This window comes from Urocitellus parryii, chromosome 10 (genome assembly GCF_045843805.1).
Source record: "Urocitellus parryii isolate mUroPar1 chromosome 10, mUroPar1.hap1, whole genome shotgun sequence".
NCBI classification, from domain to species: domain Eukaryota; kingdom Metazoa; phylum Chordata; class Mammalia; order Rodentia; family Sciuridae; genus Urocitellus; species Urocitellus parryii.
In genome coordinates, this window is record NC_135540.1 from 71,480,020 (window position 1) to 71,502,580 (window position 22,561).

The following is a 22,561-nucleotide window of genomic DNA, read 5'->3' on the forward strand; positions in this document are numbered from 1 at the left end:
TTAAAAACTGCAGGTAAAATTATAAAATTGCATGCTATTTTCTCTTTCTAAAATAAGTGTGATTAAAATTGCTCAAATATTATTTGATATTCCTTTTATGTTAAACATTAATTTCTGTTCAAATATTTGCTAAATTGTTATGTATTACAACCTTATTTCCTATTGTAATTACAATTACCTTAATGCAAAGAACTACTCAGGGTAAGCATCTCTAAAAGAGAAGGGAAACTAACATCCAGAAGTCATTTCATTACCAGTTTCAATAACTTTATTTCCCATCCTCTTTGTGAAATCATAAACTGACATTTGCTGCTTGCACTATCCAGGTCATTACAGAAGAAGGACATGATGAAATAAATTCTATATAAAATTAATTATCTCTTAATTTCATTTCCTTTTCTAAAATGAAAAGCAAATAAACAAATATTTTTAGTATTTTTAATTTTAATAAATAGTGAAGTATACAAAATTTGAACTGCAAAAAGATAGATAAAGGTGTAATTAGCAGAAATAATGAACAATCTCTGTTATTAACTATTCAATGAATGAAAGTGCACTGAACATATCAAGTTAAAAATGAGCTTGGGCTAGTTTTTAAAAGGTTATCTGGTACATCAGAATGTTGGCAGTAATGAGGTCTAATTGTAATAATATTCTCTACCAGAAAGTTATCTATTTTGTCAACTGAAGGAAAAAAATATCCCCCCAATATAAATACATACAATGATATAATTATATTCATAATTTATATTCTTTATATTCATAAAGACTAAATAAGACACTTACCACTCTTGTAGTATTTAAATAAATGAAAGCATCTCATGTTATTATTCAAATGTAGTATTACAAATGTATTTCCTTATTTTGTGTATATTTTTCATAATTTATATTATTTATAAAGGAAGTGAATACCAAAACAAATTACATACCACAGGAAAATGTGCTAGCTCACAGAATCAATTAGTACATTTTAAGGACAAATTTATACAATATGTTATTTTGGATGTGCTTCAAGAAAAATAATGAATCATACTTCAAAACAGAAATCCTTTTTACTAGTAAATGAAATAATTTATAATTGTTAAGCTCATTAGTCAGCTATGACCCATTCTAGTATCATTGTAAAAAATTATTATGTCAAGCTCTTCATTATCCTTCCTTACATAAGAGCATTCCTCACACATTTAGTTGGCACCAAACATCTCAAACCTAAGTTCTCAGAATTCAAATGCTGCATTAAGATCACTTTACTAGATTATTAAAAGATATGAGAAAACTCTTAGCAGATTTAAAACATGGGATATTAGGAGTTATATTGGAGGCTGCTATGTAACTGACCAAATATGAAGCAGGAAAAAATAAGGAGTCACATAATAGGTAATAATAAAAGGAAAGCAGCAAGAAAAGACATCCATAGCAGCAGGAGAGTTAATTAGAAAAGCTGCCTTGTGAGAAAAGAGATTGAATAGAACTCACTATTTCTGAATCAGTAAAACTGTAGGAACTGAAGGGATGGAGGAACAACAAATTAAGAAGTCAAGAAAGTACAATGTGGGTATGCTAGAAGATAAGATATAAGAAAAGAAAAAGCACAGGGGAAACTGATTTGCCCATGAAGCAGGGGTTATAAAAACATAAATCAAAAACTGAAAAACGTATTTTTTTCAGTTTTGGTAAAAATTAAAATTTTATACATCACAGATTATTTAATAAATCTTGACAAGAAAGAACCTACAAGTATTATGAATGTTCAAAAAAAGTTGTAGGTAAAAGATGTTTATGTTTTATGACCACAGGATCACAGTGAAAAACAACAACAAAAAAAAGTTAAGTGACAGGATAGGCTGAAAGAAGAAAGTTACTTAAATTCTCACTGTATTTACTGAGGAAAAAGAAATTTCCCTGGATCTTTAATATTAATTTATAGAATTCTTCCTAAGATATTTGCTATTAACTACAAAATCACTGTTAATCTTATAGAAATAGTAGCCCTTTTGCACCAAAGAATGTGATAAATATAAAAGATTGAAAATTAGTGTATTGGGGATGGGGATGTAGCTCAGTGATAGAGTGTTTCCCTACCATGTGCAAGGCTCAGGGTTCAATAACTAGCACTGCTAAAAAAAAAATATATATATATATATATATATATATATATATATATATATAACAAAATAGCATATAACTGTTAATTTAAATGACAGAATTCATCATATGTAGAAAATGGAATTGGTTTAATTACATTATAAATGGCCTTGTTTAAGATGACCTTATTACTTACAAACTATATAGCTTCTTCTGTTTTTCAGAAAACCTCAAATCTTTGGATACAGTTTTCATGTAGTGTACTTTAAATAAATGATGTGTCTAGCAGATTCAAATCCAACAAACTTCCTCAATAGGGCTATGCTTAAACATGAATCTTAAGTTTTATAGAAATTATTTATTAAAATTCTGATTGCTTATAGGTAACTTGAAGATGTTAATAAGTGTAGTATTATTGTTACACTTGGACTTCAAGTAGAATCATGTGAAGTCTAACATTTAATGGTAAGGTCCTGACTGGCTCCCTTGCACTTCTGTTCACGTAGGAAAGAGGGAAATCATATGGTAGTGAATTAGCTCAATAAATCACTCTTAACTGAATACCACCTATCTCCCCCCAAATTGACTCTCATCAGAGAGCAGAAGTCACTTGAAAGAGGTAAAGCAGGTTTCTAAAAGCAAGAGAGGAAATGTTTTGGGGAGCAGGAATGTAACTCAGGAAAATATTAATTTACAATGATTTCAATGACAAAACACAATGAATATTACACAAAATATTCAAACTTGTTTTTCTGAGTAAAAATGAACACAATAACAATTACTTCTTGCAAAGTGAATAACATTTCATCATGATTAAACAATGTCTTAATGTTATTTCCCTGGGGGCCAAGCCAAGCTGACCAATACCAAGAATCTAATACACTAAGTAATCATTGCTGGGGGAAACACATAAAATACCAATCAATGTAAACGGTATGTCAGAAGGTCTAACTCTGTAAAAGTTTTTAAAATCGAAACAATTAGAATACTCACTTTAAATGTAATTCTTGATGAGAGTACACAGATACAAATTCTATACTTGCTCCCAGTATCTACTGAAATGATGGCTATTTACAGAAGAGAAATATGGGTTCTTTTCTGGATAGAGTATTTGGGAATTAAGAGAATGAATTATTAAAACTATGTTTTGGAAGCCAAAGCACTATATAGCAGACATAAATAGCAGATCTTCTTAGTCACATATTATTAAATTAATACTAATACTACTATCAATAGTGATATGTAATGTTATTTCACTTGATCTTTCCAAAAATCCTAAAGTGAAGTTAAGCTGGTAGGCATTTTTATCCCCATTATATAAATGATGATATAAGTATAAACAGAGATAACCCAAAGATATGGTATGGTAAGTAACATATGACAAGAGATTTCAAATCTTTTAACTCCAATCCTAGATTTCTTATCACAATTATCAGTGTTTCCCAAAATATGAGATTAGTGCAAAAGCAAGGCATTAAATAACAATGAGTCATATACTAAGAACTTAATTCATTTTTAATTCTTTGTGAAATCATTCTTATATGTCAATAAAAAGTCTCAGTCTTTACCACCTCTAACATTTAATAATCTCCTATTTAAGGGCAAGTAAGTCTTTGTGTCAGGTCTTATTAAGTAAAAGCAGCTAGCCAAATCATATAAATATTATTTTTATGTTTATGCTATATCCATCATCAGAGATTCTGGTTTTTCATTTTAAGTAGAATTTTTTCATTTTAAATTATTCATTTAAGTAATTTTATAGAAAACTCAAGTATCAAAATTACCTTACAGTACACTTCTTAGATAAAGCAATACTTCAAGGCAGTTTGGAAAAGAGTAAACATTAAATACTATACTTATTTCATTGTATCAACAAGAAATTCATCTAAATCCCTGGGGAAAAAGTAAGAAGAAGCTATAATATTGCCATAATAAAGGTAATTTTAAAGTGAACCATTGGTATTTCACCCACTTTTTAAAAAGCAGCATCTTATGTTATTAATTCCAATATTTTTATAACAAGACATACATAAATATAGTTTCCTAAAAGATTCAGTGAAAAAAATGTGATTATGTCTTTATTTATGCCCACTTGTTTCCTGCTACTCCCAGTTTACAGAGATAATAATGAACCATAGGATCATATGCATTCCTCCAATCCCACACCAATAAATTCAACATCACGTGCATGTATGTTTCTGTACTACCCAGAAGGTTAACAGTAACTGCCAAATCAGACAAACCCATGTGTGTGATGCCTAAATTACATAAGAAGGAAGAGAAACAGGCCCTGATCCAGATGGTCACTTGGAGACCCTGGTAAGAGGCTCTATCAACTCATGGTTGTATCATCTTTTATTTTATTTTATTTAGGAAAGAATTAAAATTTCTTCATTTTATCTTCTTTGTAAGGACAACATGATCTATGTAGAAAATGTGTCAAAAAATATACACATACATACACACACACACACACACACAAGTACTAATGGTTTAGCAGAGTCACAGAATCGAAGTCACTATGAAGAATCAATTCCATTTCTTTATATGAATAAAGAACATTTAGAACTGGAAATATTAAGAATAACATCACAAAATAGGAAATATTGGGTAGTAAATAAAATACGTGCAAAATTTATACTTTAAAACAAAATATTATCAAGAGAAATTAGAAAAGATTTAAAATGAGAGCAATTTGTGGTTCAGTAAACTTGATATGGTTAAAATGTGTAAGTCTCTCAAATTAAATCTATAGTAGGTCTTCTCCATCAGGCTTCTCAATTAGAATTAAGTCCTAATCCTCTATAGCATTCATTACAGATGACTTAACATTTCTTCTGTGAATACAGAATAATACTAGCTACATACCAACCTTGAGGGAAATGACAAAATAGTTATTCTAATTATTTTCTGTAAGACATTCTGAAAAATGCTCAATTCCTCTTTCATAGAAACTAAGCTAAGAAGTACTGATAGATCACCATGAAAACACCTGATGACTTCTTTGTAGACATAAATTATAAGTAGATTTGTTTTAAATATTTATTTTTCAGTTGTTGTTGGACACGATATCTTTATTTTATTTATTTATTTTTATGTGGTGCTGGATCAAACCAAATGTCCTAGGTGAGCACTCTATCATTGAGCCACAATCCCAGCCCTATAAGTGGATTTTTAAGATTTATATAGAAGTTCAAAGGCCTAAAGTAACTAAGACTTATCATGAAATAGAAGAATACTTTCAGAGGACTTTGTGCCACCCAGTTTGTATACTCACAATAAAACTTTAACAATCAAGATAGGGAAGTATTGGCATTAGGTTAGTTAAAATGATCAATGAAACAGAATAGAGCTAATCTCAAACAGTCCCATAAACATGTGGCAACTTTTCAACAAAGGTGCCATTATATTTCATTGGGAAATTATTTGAATTGTAAAGAAAATTAATCTTGACTTTTCCACTATACTCTTGATGTAGCCCTGTAGGAGCTGAGAATTCACAGAGGCATACTGAGATCATAAATGACTCAGTTCAAAAATAATACACTTTTTCTCACAATCTACTCTACAGTGTATGCTACAGGGTCCAACCTAAGTATAAAAGGAAAAAAAACACAGGTAAGAATTTTGTGTCTTTGATTCTGTTACTTTTTTCTAGGAGAGCTACATATGAACCACGTAAGATATAAGCATATAAGATATATGCTTTTCTTCCCTTAACAATATATCTTAGAGCTGTTTTCAGGTTATAACCATGTGTAACTGCAGGTACATATATCCACAACTACTTTTATCTAACTTCAGAGTACTCTAGAGTATAAAACATATTTAGCCATTTCAATATTAATGAACATTTAGGTTCCTTTTTTCTCTATTATAAAAATTGCGATAAAGAAATAATACAGCTGTTTTTATTAAATGCTCTTAAGGTAATGCTTCTTTCAATGTGTTTACTGGTGATTTTTTTTCATGTTTTATTGATGAACAAACAATATGAAGAACTAATATTCATATGGTTTAATGATTAATCTATTGCATTGGTTAGTCTTTACTGATCTGTAGACTCTTATTAAACATAATTGATTTTTCTTCTCATAAGCTTCATGTCTTTTTATCATTGGGATTATTTATGATGTTTATTAACTATTTTATTTTGATTTTTAATGCATTTATTTATTTGTTTTGAGACTATGGTTCCCTGGCTGCCCTCAAATTTGCCAACCTCGGGCCTCAGCCTCCCAGTAGCTGGGATAGCCATGCATTACCACAACTGGCTTCCACAACTGGATTATTAACCTTTATTTGGCAAAATATATCAAACTTTTTCCTTTAAGCCTGTGGTGTATTATGTTTTACATAAGTTGATCTCCTCTTCCTAAGATTAGGAAATAAGATTCTCTTGTTTTAGTTTCTACTAGAGGTTTATAGTTTTGTTTGTTTGTTTGTTTGGTACTGGGGATTGAACTCAGAGGGCACTGGACCACTAAACCACATCCCCAGCCCTATTTTTTATTGTATTTCAAGACACGGTCTCACTGAGTTGCTTAGCACCTCACCATTACTGAGGCTGGCTTTGAACTCTCGATCCTCCTCCCTCAGCCTCCTAGGTCAATGGGATTACAGGCATCAGCCACCTCACCTGGCTTGAGGTTTATAGTTTTAACACTAATTAGCTCTATAGTCTATTGGGGATCTTAAGACAAAAGTGGAACTTCAGTTCCTTCTAAAAAAGACATTTTCCCTAAGACCATTTATTCTACTATCCACTTTTTATTTGAAATGATACATTTATCATGAAAGAAACTATCTTTTAAAGAGGGATCTGCTTATTTATTCCTGATCTAATACCACTAAGTTTTTATTACTATGCATTTTTAGCATGTTTTGAAATTAGGCAGAATAAGTTTTCCTCCATCACCATTCTATTTTAGCAAATTTCATTGGCTATTTTCATGTATATTCTTTTCCAGAAACTTTGGAATCACCATTTCAATATTAAAGGAAACTCATCTAAGATTTTCAGTTTGATTATATTGAAATTACTCATTCATTTTAGAGGGAAATATGCCAAACAAAAGAGAATGAAATTCACTTGGGATTGAAACTGTGGTCTAAGGAATGTGAGGATCTGAAAAGGATTCAATTTTTTTATGTATATATGACAGCAGAATGCATTATAATTCTTATTACACATATAGAGTACCATTTTTCATATCTCTGATTATATACAAAGTATATTCATACCAATTTGTGTCTTCATACATTTACTTTGGATAATAATGATCATTACGTTCCACCATCATTTCTATCCCCATGCCCCCTCCCTTCCTATGGAGATTTCTTGGAAAATTGGGAATAGAATCATCATTTGACCCAGCTATCCCTCTCCTCAGTCTATATACCAAAGGACTTAAAAATAGCTTACTACAGGGACATAGATAGCCACATCATTATCAATATTTATAGCAGGTCAGTTCACAATAGCTAAACTGTGTAGCCAACCTAGGTGCCCTTCAATAGATGAATAGATAAAAAATGTGGCATATATACACAACGGAATATTACTCAGCAATAAAAGAGAATAAAACCATGACATTTGCAGGTAAATGGATGGAATTAGAGAAGATAATGCTAAGTTAGCCAATCCCCAAAAACCAAATGCTGAATGTTTTCTTTGATATAAGGAGGTTGACTCATAGTGGGATAGGGAAAGGGAGCATGGGAGGACAGAAAGATTCATTTTAAACCTGAATTTCTTGAATATATTTCTTGAAGGTTAGGGGATAATTTTACAGATAATCATAATAAATAATTGTTTTGGAGTTTCACTAACACTTTCTCTTCTTCTATAATCTGACAACTCTGGTTGAATCTGTTCCTCAAGGAAAATGTTATTATCTTTTGACTACAGGCATAATACACTGACTCCTCAGGATATACCATAACTTATATGGCAATGCTAAATATTTGGCTGATAGTAACTCAAAGAAACAATATAGCTACATTGCTGTCTGTTAATTCTGATAACTCAAATTATAAACAAAGATTCCCAGTCAACATAGCTTTTTTAAATAAAAATGGTCTTTCCTGAATATAATCACATATAATATAATCACATAATAATGTAATTTTAATCACATATAATGTTTGAATGTCCCAGTTATATAATAAAGACTCATAAGATACAATCTCTCTGAGTCCCTGCCTTAAAAAGGTAAATTAGAGTGTCTCATAATAAAAGAGCTTTAGTAAAGTTGAAAGTATCTTTGAAAAAAAAATTCTTTGAACTCAATAGAGGTCCCTTAATACCCAGATGCCATTGTACCTGGGATGTTATGTTTAAAAGTTATAGAGACAACACACTTTCTCATTTGGGAGTAAAAGATTTGTGCCCTCCTCCAAGGAAAATGTAATACAGTGAGAGTAGAGTGAACTATAGCTGCAAAGACAGTTAAAGCTGGGAAACAAAGGGAGAAAAAAATTCAGGAGCTATATAGTTCAAGATGGTTTAGGAAATGTCCTCAGTGTCCACAGTATTCCTGGAGTATGCTGGAGCCCAAGATTAAAACAAGAAATTAAATTCTAACTTCTATCAAGGTTCTACCTTGAAAAGAACCTAATTTGGCTGGCTATGGAATAGTAAGAAGACATTTCCTTTTCCCTTCTCCTGGATTTTTAATTTAGTTATAGAGCAAGCAGGATCTCCCAGATTGAGGCATAAAAAACCCTAAAGAATAATCGACATGAAACTCTTAAACGTTTAAGTCAATCAAGACAGATGGAAAGGGAGGAGTAGCAGTCCATTTTTAGTCATATCCTACAGAAACACCTTAGTCCAAAAAAGTATTTTTAAAAAGATAATAGGAATACATTTTGGTTTCTAATCAAGATATTGAACTTGAACATTTTTATGGATTTTATTGGATTGAAGAACAATGCCTATATTTAGGAGCTAAGATTATAATATTTCCTAAAACAATGAAAATTTACATAAGAAACTGCTGTAATTTTATATAAAAAGACCATATCATTCTTTCCTCAGAATTCTCTATTCCTAAACAATATTTTACAAAGAAAGATAACAAATTCACATGTGAGGTCACATAAATGAAATTTCATAGAAATAATTTGAGAATCAGACCTTATTTTAACACACAGTGAAATTAGAGCCTTTAGAGCTTTGAAGAAACAGAAGTGTATAATATTAGGATTTTGAAATTGCCTGTTTTCCCAAAATTCCAAAATATATATAATTATGTGTGCATGAGTCACACACACGCATGTGCGCGTGTGTGAATGCATGCACATGCGCACACACACACACACACACATACACACACACCACCAACCACACACATTAGCTGTAGGCTTTCTCTTTAATGGTCAAAGCAAGGCTACTGAAAAGTTGAATCAACAGAATTAACTACTCTTGACATTAACACCATGACCATGATTTCAGTATCTATCATGAGTCACTAACAAAAAGCTAGAAGCTTTAAAAGGCATTTCTAATACAATTTTCAAATTCCAGATAACATGAACACATTAACAATTCAAACATTATAGACATGTTAAAAGCAATAAGAAATTACTATAGTACCATTATAATCAGTTATAGACTTATATCCACAGGGACACTGTTAGAATGCATCAGGGAACTTCAAACATGACACATTCTTATTGGAAAGAAAAAAAATTACAAAGGAGAAAAAAATCCTTCCAATCACACTACAAGGAGGACATAACAAGCATCTCCAGGCAAATGTGACACTTACTGACTATGTGAAATAAAACACTATGTTGACAAAAAGAAAATGAGAATTCTCACCTTCTTCACTTGGTGTAAGGTAATGTAAGGTATCACCTGCCTCAGATATCCCAGAGGAAAGAGCTAACTTGAGGAACTAAAAAATATACCTGCTGGCAGGGAGCCATATGGCATAGTACAGTGTTTTTCAAAGAATGGTCCAGGTAACACTGAATTTCTACTTCTGACAGCAATCTACTTTTGTTTTTTTATTTTTCACATATTTAATATAAAAAGTAATTCTATTTAAGAAACAATCAAATCATCCCCACCAATCCTATATAGTAAGGTGACTGGCCTTCCCAAAACTTGGGGAAATGTTTGAAGGTCTACTTTGATTTATCTCTGCACTGAGAAAGACCAAACACCTGTGACACCATATGAAAACAGAAGGAGTAAATTAATCAGTGCAATAAATAACAAACTCTCTTTCCTCACTCAGATCCCAGATGCCAAGTTTTCACCCACCCAGCAGGAAGTTGAACAAGTCTTCTTTAAAAATAGGGCCAGCCAAAGAAGAAAAACAAAGACATGAACATCAGAGATCTCCTAACTAGAAAGCCCAGTCATATGGCCCCATTTTGAAGTCAACCAAACCCATTCATGCATTCAAATCAGTTTATTATATGAACATTTTAAAATATGGATAAGCACTAAAGGTTATCAGACATCTAAGAAAAGCTTTAAACATGAAAAACAGAGACAAAATAAAAGAGAACAAAATACCTTGAAAGAAATAGACTACATAAGAAGAGTTCAAAAACTTTTTAAAAAAATCAATATATTTGGAGAGAAAAAAAAACAGGAAATAAAACGTGATGTTATAAGTAGGAATATAAGGGTAATATTTTTTAAATACTTGAAAATAAAAGTATTTTATTATACACTCCTACTTCAGGGAATGACATCATGAAATTTCAAAAAATTGGTATTTAAATATTGTGGAAACTTGGAAAAAAAATCACCTGAGCCCCATACAAAGATCAGAAATCAGAATGGTGTTTTGTTTTTGCATAGCAATCTTGCAAATAGAAGAAATGTAATCACTAAATCCAGGGAAAGTAAATGAGTTGGGCAAGAAGAAAAGGCCATCACTGCTAACTTTATGCTAGATTTGAACTGTATTTAAATATCACAGTATTAAAAGTAATAAATACTGATCTACCAAAATTAAAATGTAACTATTAAGTTGAGACACATGAAATTCTTGTTTTGGGGGCTGGGGTTGTAGCTCAGTGGTCGGGTGCTTGCCTAGCACATATGTGTGAGGTACTGAGTTCAGCACAACATAAAAATACATGAATAAAATAAAGGAACTGTGTCCATCCACAACTGAAAATATATTTAAAAGAAAACAAAAAGAGATTCTTGTTTTTGTATATTAGGGAATGGAAGAGAGTGTGTGTGTGTGTGTGTGTGTGTGTGTGTCAAAAAAGAAGTGCATGGGGGTTTGGGATTGTGGCTCAGTGGTAGAGCGCTTGCTTAGCATGTGTGAGGCACTGAGTTCAATCCTCAGCACCACATAAAAAAATAAATAAAATAAACGTATTGGGTCCATCTTCAACTAAAAAAAATTTTTTTTAAATAAAGAAAAGAGCATGCTAAGAAAATTCTTAAAACTAAAAATTCAAGAAGCAGCCAGGGACATAGCTCAGTGAGAGCTTTTGTCTAGCATGTGTTAGGCCTTGGGTTCAATTCACAGTACAACAATCAATATTTTTTTTAAAAAATCAGGAAACAGTAAAATAAGTATTGTTACTTTTAAATACATGGAAATAAATATCAATATACTAGGCTAAAGATGTAAATAAAAAGGAATGGTTTATGGGAAAAGGAAAAATTCTGTTTTTTCTAAAAAGAGATAGTAAATCTGCTCAATTATTTTACTTTTTTATACTACTATATATATATTATGTAAGACCTATAGTAAACACTAGATGATATATACATTAAATTAGAAAAGAAGAAGAAGAGGAAGAAGAATGGATGAGAAGAAAAGACAAGGTTCAGGTCAGAGAGTCAGATATATACCACAGGTATTTTAATGTTTCAGGAGGGTACTTTCTGGATATAAGAAAACTTTCTCTGTCATATTCTTGTTAGAGACAGGCATTCTCCAACAGTGCTCTTCCACAAATGAGATAACAACAAAACCAGAGTGAGTTTCATTGTTCAACATTTTCTCTTTTAAGTTAGATATGAAGAATAAGACCTCAGTTCTCTTAACTTGTTCTTTGGTTAACATAATATAAACACCCTTTTCTGAATAATGTTTACTTTTTCAAACTGGTAACAACATTAATACTTCCAGAGGCTTTTAAAACTTTATTTTATAGAGACTCATTTTTAATGATTAAAAATTTTTTTAAAGAAGCTAAAAAATATAAGATACGAACGAATAGAGTGAAACATAAAAATGTTTCTGTAAAACAAAACTACATATAGTCTAACCTAAGAAACTTGGAACAGGAAGGATAGGAAGGATGTATGTGTGTATATGGTAGCAATAAGAAAAGAATGTACTAAGATTAAAACTACACAGTTCTAAAAATTGGTTATTTCAGATGTTTCACCCTAAAACGCAAAGACTTGTTTTTGGTAGTGCTGGGGATTGAACCCAGACTTCTCTAGCCTTAGCCCTCCCTACCCCACACCCAATCCAACTCTGTATCTTGAAAAGAATATAACCTTGAATCCTTCTGCATATCATTTATGAAATGATACCACTATCCCTATACTTATTTATAATTGAGGAATAATATTTATTAAAGATTCTCCTACACACTAAGAATTTACAGGCAAATCTCAAGTATCAAGATTTGACATACAATCTTTCTTAAGTTCTCATCAGTCTTTGGAAGAAATGATAGGCCAACAGGTTTATAATCCAAATGCAGAACTATTAATTGACATGAACAGCATTTATTTTGTCAGTATCTTTCCAAAACAAGCGAAATGCCCTGAGCATGAATAAAACCTGTAGTAAAAATTTGACAATGAATTATTTTCCAACTTTTTAAAAGGGATGAGTCACTCCAGACCTTTAATATAATTTTATTTTCATTAAACAGTATTTAGCAGCCATCTAATGCCAAGACTTTCTAAACCACTACAAAGGCCAAATCCCTGACTATAAGGTATATGCATGCTTTCCTTTATTAAGTGCTACTGTGAACCAATTAAGTAAGTATTATTCCTGACCTTGCAGTATGAAAGAAATAAGAAGATGTAATAAACAATGGGGAGAGGAGAGGAGAAAACCCTTCTTAGTGGGATTAAGTCAGAAGGAAACAACACTCTAGGAAATAAGAGAGGCTCTTTCAGAAGAGGGATTATAATCTGAGTAGTCTTTGTAGCTCTCTCTACATCCTAGCAAAGAAACTAGCAATACCCAGACTATACCTAAAGACTGAACTATGCCAATCTTAGCACCCAAAGAAGCAAGAAAGCCAAATAATCTTTGGATTTAGCTATGCTGGATGCTGCACACAATAAAGGTCACAACCTCCCCTCTGAGGACAGCAGCTCCTCACCTGTTGTTGTACTGGTACCTGCTGTACCACTTGCGTAGGCACTGCTGCTTGACTAGCCACAGATGTCTGTAAAGTCACTGTCGAACCTGTGTCCGACCCAGTCTCTGATGTCTGCATGATGGTCTCTGAAATACATGAAAATAGAAGTAAAGTCTAAAATGTTCACCTTGTATGCTGAGCTTCATTTCATTTGTTCTTAATATCCTATTGGGAGACTTACAACTCTCAAAATACCTCCCAACCCAATATACTGCCATGACAACTCATGCATGTTTATAGTCTTTCTGACCACTTTTTAAATAAATGCAGAAAATTACTAATCCACATTTTCATTGAAAAAAATCCTCACTACCTCTTAACCTGAGATAATAAACACTGAACATCATTGAAAGCTACCATGCTAGATTTTGCTATAAATTATTTCAATCTCTTTTTTATTTATATATGACAGCAGAATGCATTACAATTCTTATTACACATAAAGTGCACAATTTTTCATATTTCTGGTTGTATACAAAGTATATTCACACCATACATCATGTGGTTTGTATAATAATTCCCATCACATTCTACCATCATTTCTAAACCCATGCCCTCTCCCTTCCCCTCCAACCCCTTTGCCCTATCTAGAATTCATCTATTCCTCCCATGTTCCCTCTCCCTATCCCACTATGTATCAACCTCCTTATATCAAAGAAAACATTCGGCATTTGGTTTTTTGGGGATTGGCTAACTTCACTTAGCATTATCTTCTCTACAGTTACCTACAAATGCCATGATTTTCTCTTTTATTGCTGAGTAATATTATATATATATATTTATATATATATATATATATATATATATATATATATATAAATATATATATATAATATTACTCAGCAATAAAAGAGAATATATATGTATATATAACACACACACACACACACACACATATATATATGTATATATATGCCACATTTTTAATCCATTCATCTATTGAAGGGCATCTAGGTTGGTTCCACAGATTCAAAATTATTTCGAAATTCTCTTAACCCTCAGAACACAAGACCTAACTGGTTATAAAATGTCACAAACTATACTTTCTAGACACTTTCCTAGGTTATGTATGTAGAATAAGTAATTTCCAAGGTCCTTTCCAACTTAAAAAATTACAATTTGGTAATCTAAAAAAAGTTTACATCCAAAATCAACTGATATACACAAAACTAGCCAAAGGATCAAGTTCACTAATTTTCTCAGGCTTCCTAGCCTTGACACGTCACCCTTTTCACTACTTACACATTCAATAAAATAAACACAAATTTCCTTACTACTGAGCACGGACCAAAATTCTAATTTTCTTTCCTGTGGTGGGAGGGACAGTATTTAATTGGTAGCCTAAGAATATTGTATCATAACTTAAATCTATAAAAAGTAGAATGAGCATTAATTTTCCCTAAAAAAAATTGTTTTTAAAAAATCTGAGTATTTAGTTCTCTCAAGGAGAAAATTAACCCCTCTCAGCATCTTTTGTCATAGCATGACCTCTTTCAATTCTTTTTCCCCAAACCTTCTATCATCTCATTCAATTTTATAAATAAACCTCTGAGGACATCAAGTCTACTTTGCTTATTTTATAAAAGAAGAAACTAACACATAGAGAAATTAAGAGATTCAGTGGTGACAGAAGATGACTTGTGACTGGGCTTTCACACTTTGAATTTGTAATTATTTTCTTTCTAGACTTTGATACTAGCATCTCTGTAGGTTATCTGAATTTTTCTTATTTTGTTAGTCAAAATCTTAAGGCAACACAATAAACCTTAGTACATTCCAAAAGTATAGCAATAATAGTATCACTGTTTAACAAGTGCTAAGGACCCTTCTAAATGCTTTACATATTATTAACTCATAAACAAAATCTCATATAACAACACAGTATAGTTAATATGAGTATAATTTCCATTTACAATCTACAAACCTCAGGTATATAGAGTACAGGAGAATAGAGGTTACAAAATTGAACAATAGTGATGAAAACTGTGGCTAATACTCCATGTATATGATTTAGCTCACTTTAACCTCCAGGATATGGTTGTTTTGTGGGAAGGCAAATCTGTAGATAATAGATCTATTTTTCCAAAAGAAGCTGAAAAATCCATATTTTTAATATGAAATCTTACAAATTGTGGCTGTTTAAAAATGTGGTAAACACACATAAACACATACACACAAACATACACACACACACACACCCCTTTGGACTAGTATTAAGGCCATGGATATGTCAAAAAATCCAGAAGAATGGCAGTATTCATTATACAAAACCCTTACCTAATTATAATTACTAGAGGGCAAATGACTCCCAAAACTTCCAGAGAGAATACACAAATTAGGAAGCCTATCTATGCCTGCTTCTTCTTCTTTCTTCCATGATAGACTGATAGGAATAGGGGATCAACCCCCCCCCCCAAAAAAAAAGCCAAAACCAGTGTTGATTCATTATATACTTGTAGACTACTGATAGCATTTGTGCTACAACAGAGGATCAATTAGGGAGATTAAGGCAATATTTTCTTCAAGGACTGAATCATGTATTAGATACCATCTTCTAAGAAGTTTTTGCCAGTCTCTCTTGCAACTCCAAGATGGATGGTGGTCTTTGGCAGTTTAGTATACAGAGAAAGAAGACAGATTGACCAAAGTTATTATAATTTGCTCACGCAATCGTAGGTGAGTTTCTTACAGCATAGCCATTTTACTCTCATATTCTCTCATGTTTCTTCCAGAATCAGCTGGGAAATTTGCTATGACTAGCTCTTGGGCTCATCCACTGTATTGCAGACTGGTCTACATATCATTTTTTGGTACATGACCCATATTTTGACAGCTACTATTTTAAATCAAACACATGTAAAAATGTAAAAAAGTTGTTTAAAAATTAAATGTACCCTTAAAGCAATTCATACCCACTCCAAATAAACTGTCCCAGAGATTATATCAGGAAATAAAAGGCATAGACTGGAAATTGACCTCCTGTGGACCATATTAGACTCTACACACAGATTTTCTTTGAATGGAGTGATTACAAATCAAAATCCTTAATCCCTAATATTTAAAAATCAGAAAATTTTGAATTAAAATAAAGAGTTCCAGACTTTCTTGAAAAGTGTCAAAACTCGAAAGGTGAGCTCATACTATGTGTTTTATACTCATGTTTTTTAAATGGCAATACTCATTCACTTGGCCCTTATAGGTATTTGAGTATTATTTCTATAAATTGCAAGTAGAAAATTGCTTTTTTGGTTCAAAACAATACTGATAATATTTATACTGATTCATCTATTTATAAAGAAGAGTTAATATCCCAGCTTTTATAAAGCCATGATTTCCCTCATTTGATAGGTGAGTCAGTTGAAGCTCAGAGATGTGTTAAGTCACTTACCCAAGGCTGCAGGGGTGCTTGACTTCTGGATGCAATTAAGAACCAATCCCCTCAGTTTTGTCTGCATTTTTTTTTTGTTGTTATTCACAAACATAATTTCATTCTCCTGTGATTTCATTATCCTCTTTGGCTTTGAGGAAGAGCATTTCTCTGCCAAGCCTCATCCTTGAGAGGGTCTCAATCACACCCCTTCCAAAGTTTAGTTCTGAAGTTCATAAACATAATTCTTATTTAGTAAGTCTTTCCTGGTGCTTTTCTAAGGCTATCTGCTTTAAAAACATGGTCTCATTTAATCCTCAGGCGATCCCCATGATGGATCGCCCTACTTAGCAATGAGGAAACTAAGTCACAAGTAGATTTCAAAACTGAACAAAAGCTACATAACTAGAAAGAGTAAGAACCTGGATCCACCTATATCCGTCTGCTTCTGAAGTCCATGATGTCAATCACTACTTACATTACTGGGTAATACCATAATCACTGGGCTTCCAAATGAAATGCTAGAGACTGTTGGTCTGAAGAGCAGTCATTTAGGTTCTAGGTCCATAGTATTTTATCTATACTTCAACAAGAGACATAGAGCCCATCTTTCTGACATCAAAGTTAAGGAAATATTTCCTCCTTTCCTACTGAGGTCATAAAAAAAGCCAACCAATAAGCAATTTTCCATACAAATTTTAAGTGATTAATTCTTAAGACCTAATAACAAAAGAGCAATAAAATGTTAAAGTGTGTTGAAGAGTACAATCTTCTCCTTAAATTTTTCTTAATGTGACACTGACACCTTTAAGAGTACTGGGTAGCTTTCCAACAGTTATGCAAAGTAAGGATCATCATAAGAGGGCAGTGCTAAGGAATGCTCCATTTGTGGGTTTCATTTTACTCCCAGCAGAACAGTTTATAAGTACATTCAAGGTGTTCTCTTTCATCCAGCAGTGGTTTCTGGTGCTTTGTTTATGTTTGGGAGTAATTTCATTAATTTAGTTCCTTCACAGCCTCCTTTCAAGTGATATTTGTTTATCAGCCACAAACACAGTTACATTAATCCATTTTGATAAGCTAAATAAACCCCTGCAGTTCATAGATGATACAGCCCATATGTAAATGAATTGTATATTCTTGCAGGAGACACAAGCACAATTTCAGTCTAGTCATCCTTGCCTAATGTGCCTGTCAGGTGTGTCATGAGCAACAGATGCTTGTTTGACAAAGGACCTTTTTATTCTAGCTAATTAAGCAGTTGGACACACCCGCCTGTTAATGGTTCTGCTTTGTACAGCCAGCTCTGGCTGAATCATTTGAATCTACAGCTAAATAGGCCACATTTTGAAAGAAGGCTAATTAACCCCTAGGAGAAAGAAAAGAATATTGCAAAAACCCAGCTGCTGAATGCAACAAGATTAAGCAGTTCTTCAACCTGATGGGCACACCTAGACAAATCAATGTGTTTGGAACAAACATGCATTATTGCAAGGTTTAAGGCATTCAAATATTCTTTGAGGAACTTCCTGAAGATTATTTAATACACTCAAATTCACAGTTGGATTTCTTTTATCATGCATAATATACATGCCAGATTAAATAGTTTAATAGTCTGACCTAATCAATTACTTATCAAACAAGACTATATAACTAGGCTAGGTTTAAAGTAGGTAGTATCCATCTCATTTTTATTGGGGTTTTTCATCCTGAAATAATTTGATCTTTTGAAAAGCAAAGTCTATAAAGCATGATTCCACTACACTTAACAGTATTGTTTTTTAACACTTAAGAATGTAACAGGTTTTACTTAGCATAGAAAATAAAGACCTGTAATTTAATTTTCAAGTGCAACAGAGGATTTCCTTCCTTTTTCCTTAGCAATAAAAGACAAAGATGCTAGTTCCAATTCCTATCAAATTAACCAAAATCAGACTCACTTAATAATAAAAATAAATCACACCTAAAATGTGTCCATATTCAAGAAAAAATTATTTATAAGAGCATTAAAAACCTGGCTCAACATAAGATTACAGGAATGTTATTTCACAATTGAAAATAACTGTTTTAAAAATACAGATCAAGGAGTTTAACATTAGTGTGCTTTTTACACAAGGTTAGATCCAAAACAACTAAAAATAAAAATCCTGCAACATAAAATAATTTTTAAAATACTGAGTCAGCATCAGGATTCTCCAATAAATGTTAGAAAACAATAATAGCATACATATTGATCATTGCAAATAATGTCTTCATTAATTAAAATTAGACAACTAAAATGAGCAGTGTTTTTTGGGGAAATAATATTGTTGACATTTACTTTTCTGGACATAAAATTAGTATCAATGTATACATTTCTGAATATTATGGGGTAAATCATCAAAAAAAATTTAAGATTATTCCAACTCTTAAAAACTGATGGATATTAAACAACTTTCAAAGAACATAAAATGTAAAATAATGGAACATATTTGAAAATATATATGTGTGTATACAGATTTAGATATGAATAGATATAGATCTGGATATACTAGGCAGTTAAATAACCACATCATAAATTTAACCATCTGAAATTTTGACAAAACTTTATTGAGATGATTATTTTACCTGTACATACAAAACACAATGACTTGGCTTCCCTTCCCACCACACACTACCAGTAAAATGAAACTGGGGAAGCTGTAAACTGTATTCAAATACCAAGCCTACATTATTTAAAACACTCTGTGAAACGTTTATTAACTGTTAAAACACAGGCCTTTGTCAAATCAATAAACTAAGTAAATGAGGGATGTAAAAAGAAAATTCATGATTTTCTATATTAAAAAAGTCCTGCCTCTTTATTTAAGCTTGATGTCATAATCCTCATGACTGTGTACAATAAATCTTTTGTACCAAATTCATCTGCAGAAAAATGATGGAATGATAATAGTGCAGAGTGTTCTGTAGTCATCTTTCTGTGATAACTGATGACAGTGATTAATGTTAAAGATGATTAAGCACCACACTGGAAACATATACAGGTTGCCTGGGTAACTTTTTTCACTTTCAAACAAAGGTTTTCTCTTACCTAACTCTCCCCCTGACTCAGAATAGATTATGAAAAACTAAGAAAAATCAAATTAAATTACTGTACCAGTTTTTATCTTAAAGAGTTAAATGCTTAAACATTAAAGTAATCCATTAACACTGACGCCAAATGGTTAAAATGATGTAAAAATTATTTGTTTTCATTTCTGATTATCAAGAGCAGTTGTCATCAGGATCAGGTGCCATTCCAGCTTTTCCTCTCACTCACATTCACAAATAGGCAAATCAGTCTTAACCTAGATAACACATGCTAAAAAATGTCAATGTCCAAAAAAGAAAAAGAAATCCAAACAATCAAAAAAACCCTTCAAGTATCCTAATTCTACATTCTTACCTCCTTGAACAAGAGTCTGAGAACTGGCATAAATATATAAAAATATTCTTACCAAAGTTATGACACAAGTCATAAATGTTTTTGCCTATTGGTCAACCCAGTCCTGAGAATAAATATAACCTATGAATTGAAGCACCTAATAACACTTAGAATCCAAAGATAATAAGCATTTAGCATTTTATCAAAATTTTATTATCTTCATTAATACAGATATTTAGAATTGCTGCCATATATTGATCACTTATTATGTGATAGATCCTTCTCAAATATTAAACTCTAATTTTGCCAGAAAGTAGATATTCCCATTTTATAGAGGAGGAAGTAAAGTTTAGGCAACTAAAATCAGTAGTGCTTTTGTCAGGGGGAGGAGCAGGGGTGTATATTATTAATATTTATTTCCCTGAATGTTGGGGTTTAAGTGTGCAGAGTTTAGCTCCCTCAGCCTGACACTTTGCAAGAAGCTGTGGCTGTGATTTAGGTCAGCTGAAGGCATGCCTCGATAGGAGAAGGAAAGGTCCTTTTCCCCTTATCACAAGACACAAGCTTCTGCATGGTTTGGCCTAGAGGAAGAAGCTTCCTGCATACTGGACCTGGGAACAGTACATTCGGGGATTAGATAATGTCTACAAAGAACTTTGGGAGGGTACTTATCAAATGAACAGGAACAATTTGGATTTAGCTCTGTGTACCCACTGAGGCATGATATTTGGGCAATGTAGATGAAGTGTTACTGAAGAATTGCTTGCTTTGTTAGAAGAAGAATATAAAAGAAACTTACAAATAAACCTCAGCATGCAGTTGCAATTGCTGCCTTGGCTCTGCATCCCCTGTGTCCCGGTGATTTCGCGACCCTTACCCAGGGACCCAAACGCACTAGACGTTCACACCTGAACATAAAATTATGATGAATGTACACATTTCTAACTACTCTGGAGTAGATAATCAAGTTACCAAGATTACTCCAGTTATTTAAAAATAGCAAAGATATTTAACCACTTTCAAAAATATATAATGTGAAATAATAGGGTATATTTGAAATTATATATGTTTATATAGTACATGTTATAAATGTACTATATATTTAACTTTCTGAAACTTTGGAAAAACATAAGTACTTTAAATAATTTTTTTGAGAGTCACAGAGCTATTCGTAAAGCTAGAATTCAAGCCCAGGTCTGTCTCACTCTAATAATGTTGCCTAATCATACCTGTACTAGTTGTCTTGCATGAACAGCATCAATAAACAGTGAAGCTATGTTAACAAGATCTACTTTAAAGACATAAAGTAGTTCATGACTTTTGGGTACTAAAGAAAGAATTCTAAATTTGAACAAATATCACATGAACTGAAACATGTATTATGCATAGTGGATCCATACTTTATTTTTGTAAAAAGTCACCAATGCTATAGTTTTTATTATATGAAAAAAGCATATTATAAGTGAAAATTACCTACTATATTAACCTGTGTTTATCAAATATTTTATGGATGAAAGAATATATAATTCAAAGAGACTCATTTGCTTTCTAGATTTGGATATATCTCATAAAAAGGCAAATAAGGATCCAATTACAAATATGTCCATATAAATTGGTAAAGACAAATACACAAATGTATAATTAAGTTACTTAAGGCCAAAAATGAACACTCAAAATTGGGCAAAACTCTTCAATATCCCTACACTAGAATACAATATAGATGTATAATAAAAGCCAACACGTAAAGATAGCTATAATAGTATAAGTATAAAGAGAAGGTTGATAAGCAGTAGACCATGGAACAATTTTATTCACAGATTATATGTTTAGGAAAAATTCTTGAAGCCTATACTATAAACTGGGCCATGGGAGGGGACAATCATTTCATTAGAATGCCTAAAGGATTTCCCAGAGCAATAAGCTTACCCTGGACTTGTTAGCCAAAAACAACATGGGCTTCAGGGGCCCACTTAAGCCTGGAACCATCCCAAAAAAGCAGTATTAAATTCTGTAATCTAAAATAGGCCTTATCATCTTAGAGATACTTTTTAGGAATAAGTTTTGATCTTTTTGGTGACTTGAGTAAGAGTTCTACCTTCCTTCTTGCAGCTAAGTGCTTCCAAACTTTACCAAGAAGTTCTAAAAAAGCCACCTTTCAAATGTCTCTAACAGAATAAGCTATTTTTATATAATTTGTCCAATAGTATAAGCTATTTAAAATATCTTTGAAATTTGTCTCAATAGATCTACTCATTGTCACTTGTATGAACACAGCCATTTTATGCTGAAGGAAGGAAATCTACAGTAGTACACATTCCCAAATGTCA

At 32.1% G+C, this 22,561-nt stretch overlaps 1 long non-coding RNA gene across 2 annotated transcripts in view; it reads right to left on the bottom strand.

Moving 5' to 3' along the window:
• The window catches only part of LOC144257199 (uncharacterized), a 169,193-nt gene that overhangs the window by 26,717 nt on the left and 119,915 nt on the right, over positions 1-22,561 (bottom strand). For both annotated transcript variants that reach the window (XR_013344392.1, XR_013344391.1), the window contains exon 2: positions 13,426-13,550. This is a non-coding gene — a long non-coding RNA (uncharacterized LOC144257199). The remainder of the gene's footprint in view (positions 1-13,425; positions 13,551-22,561) is intronic.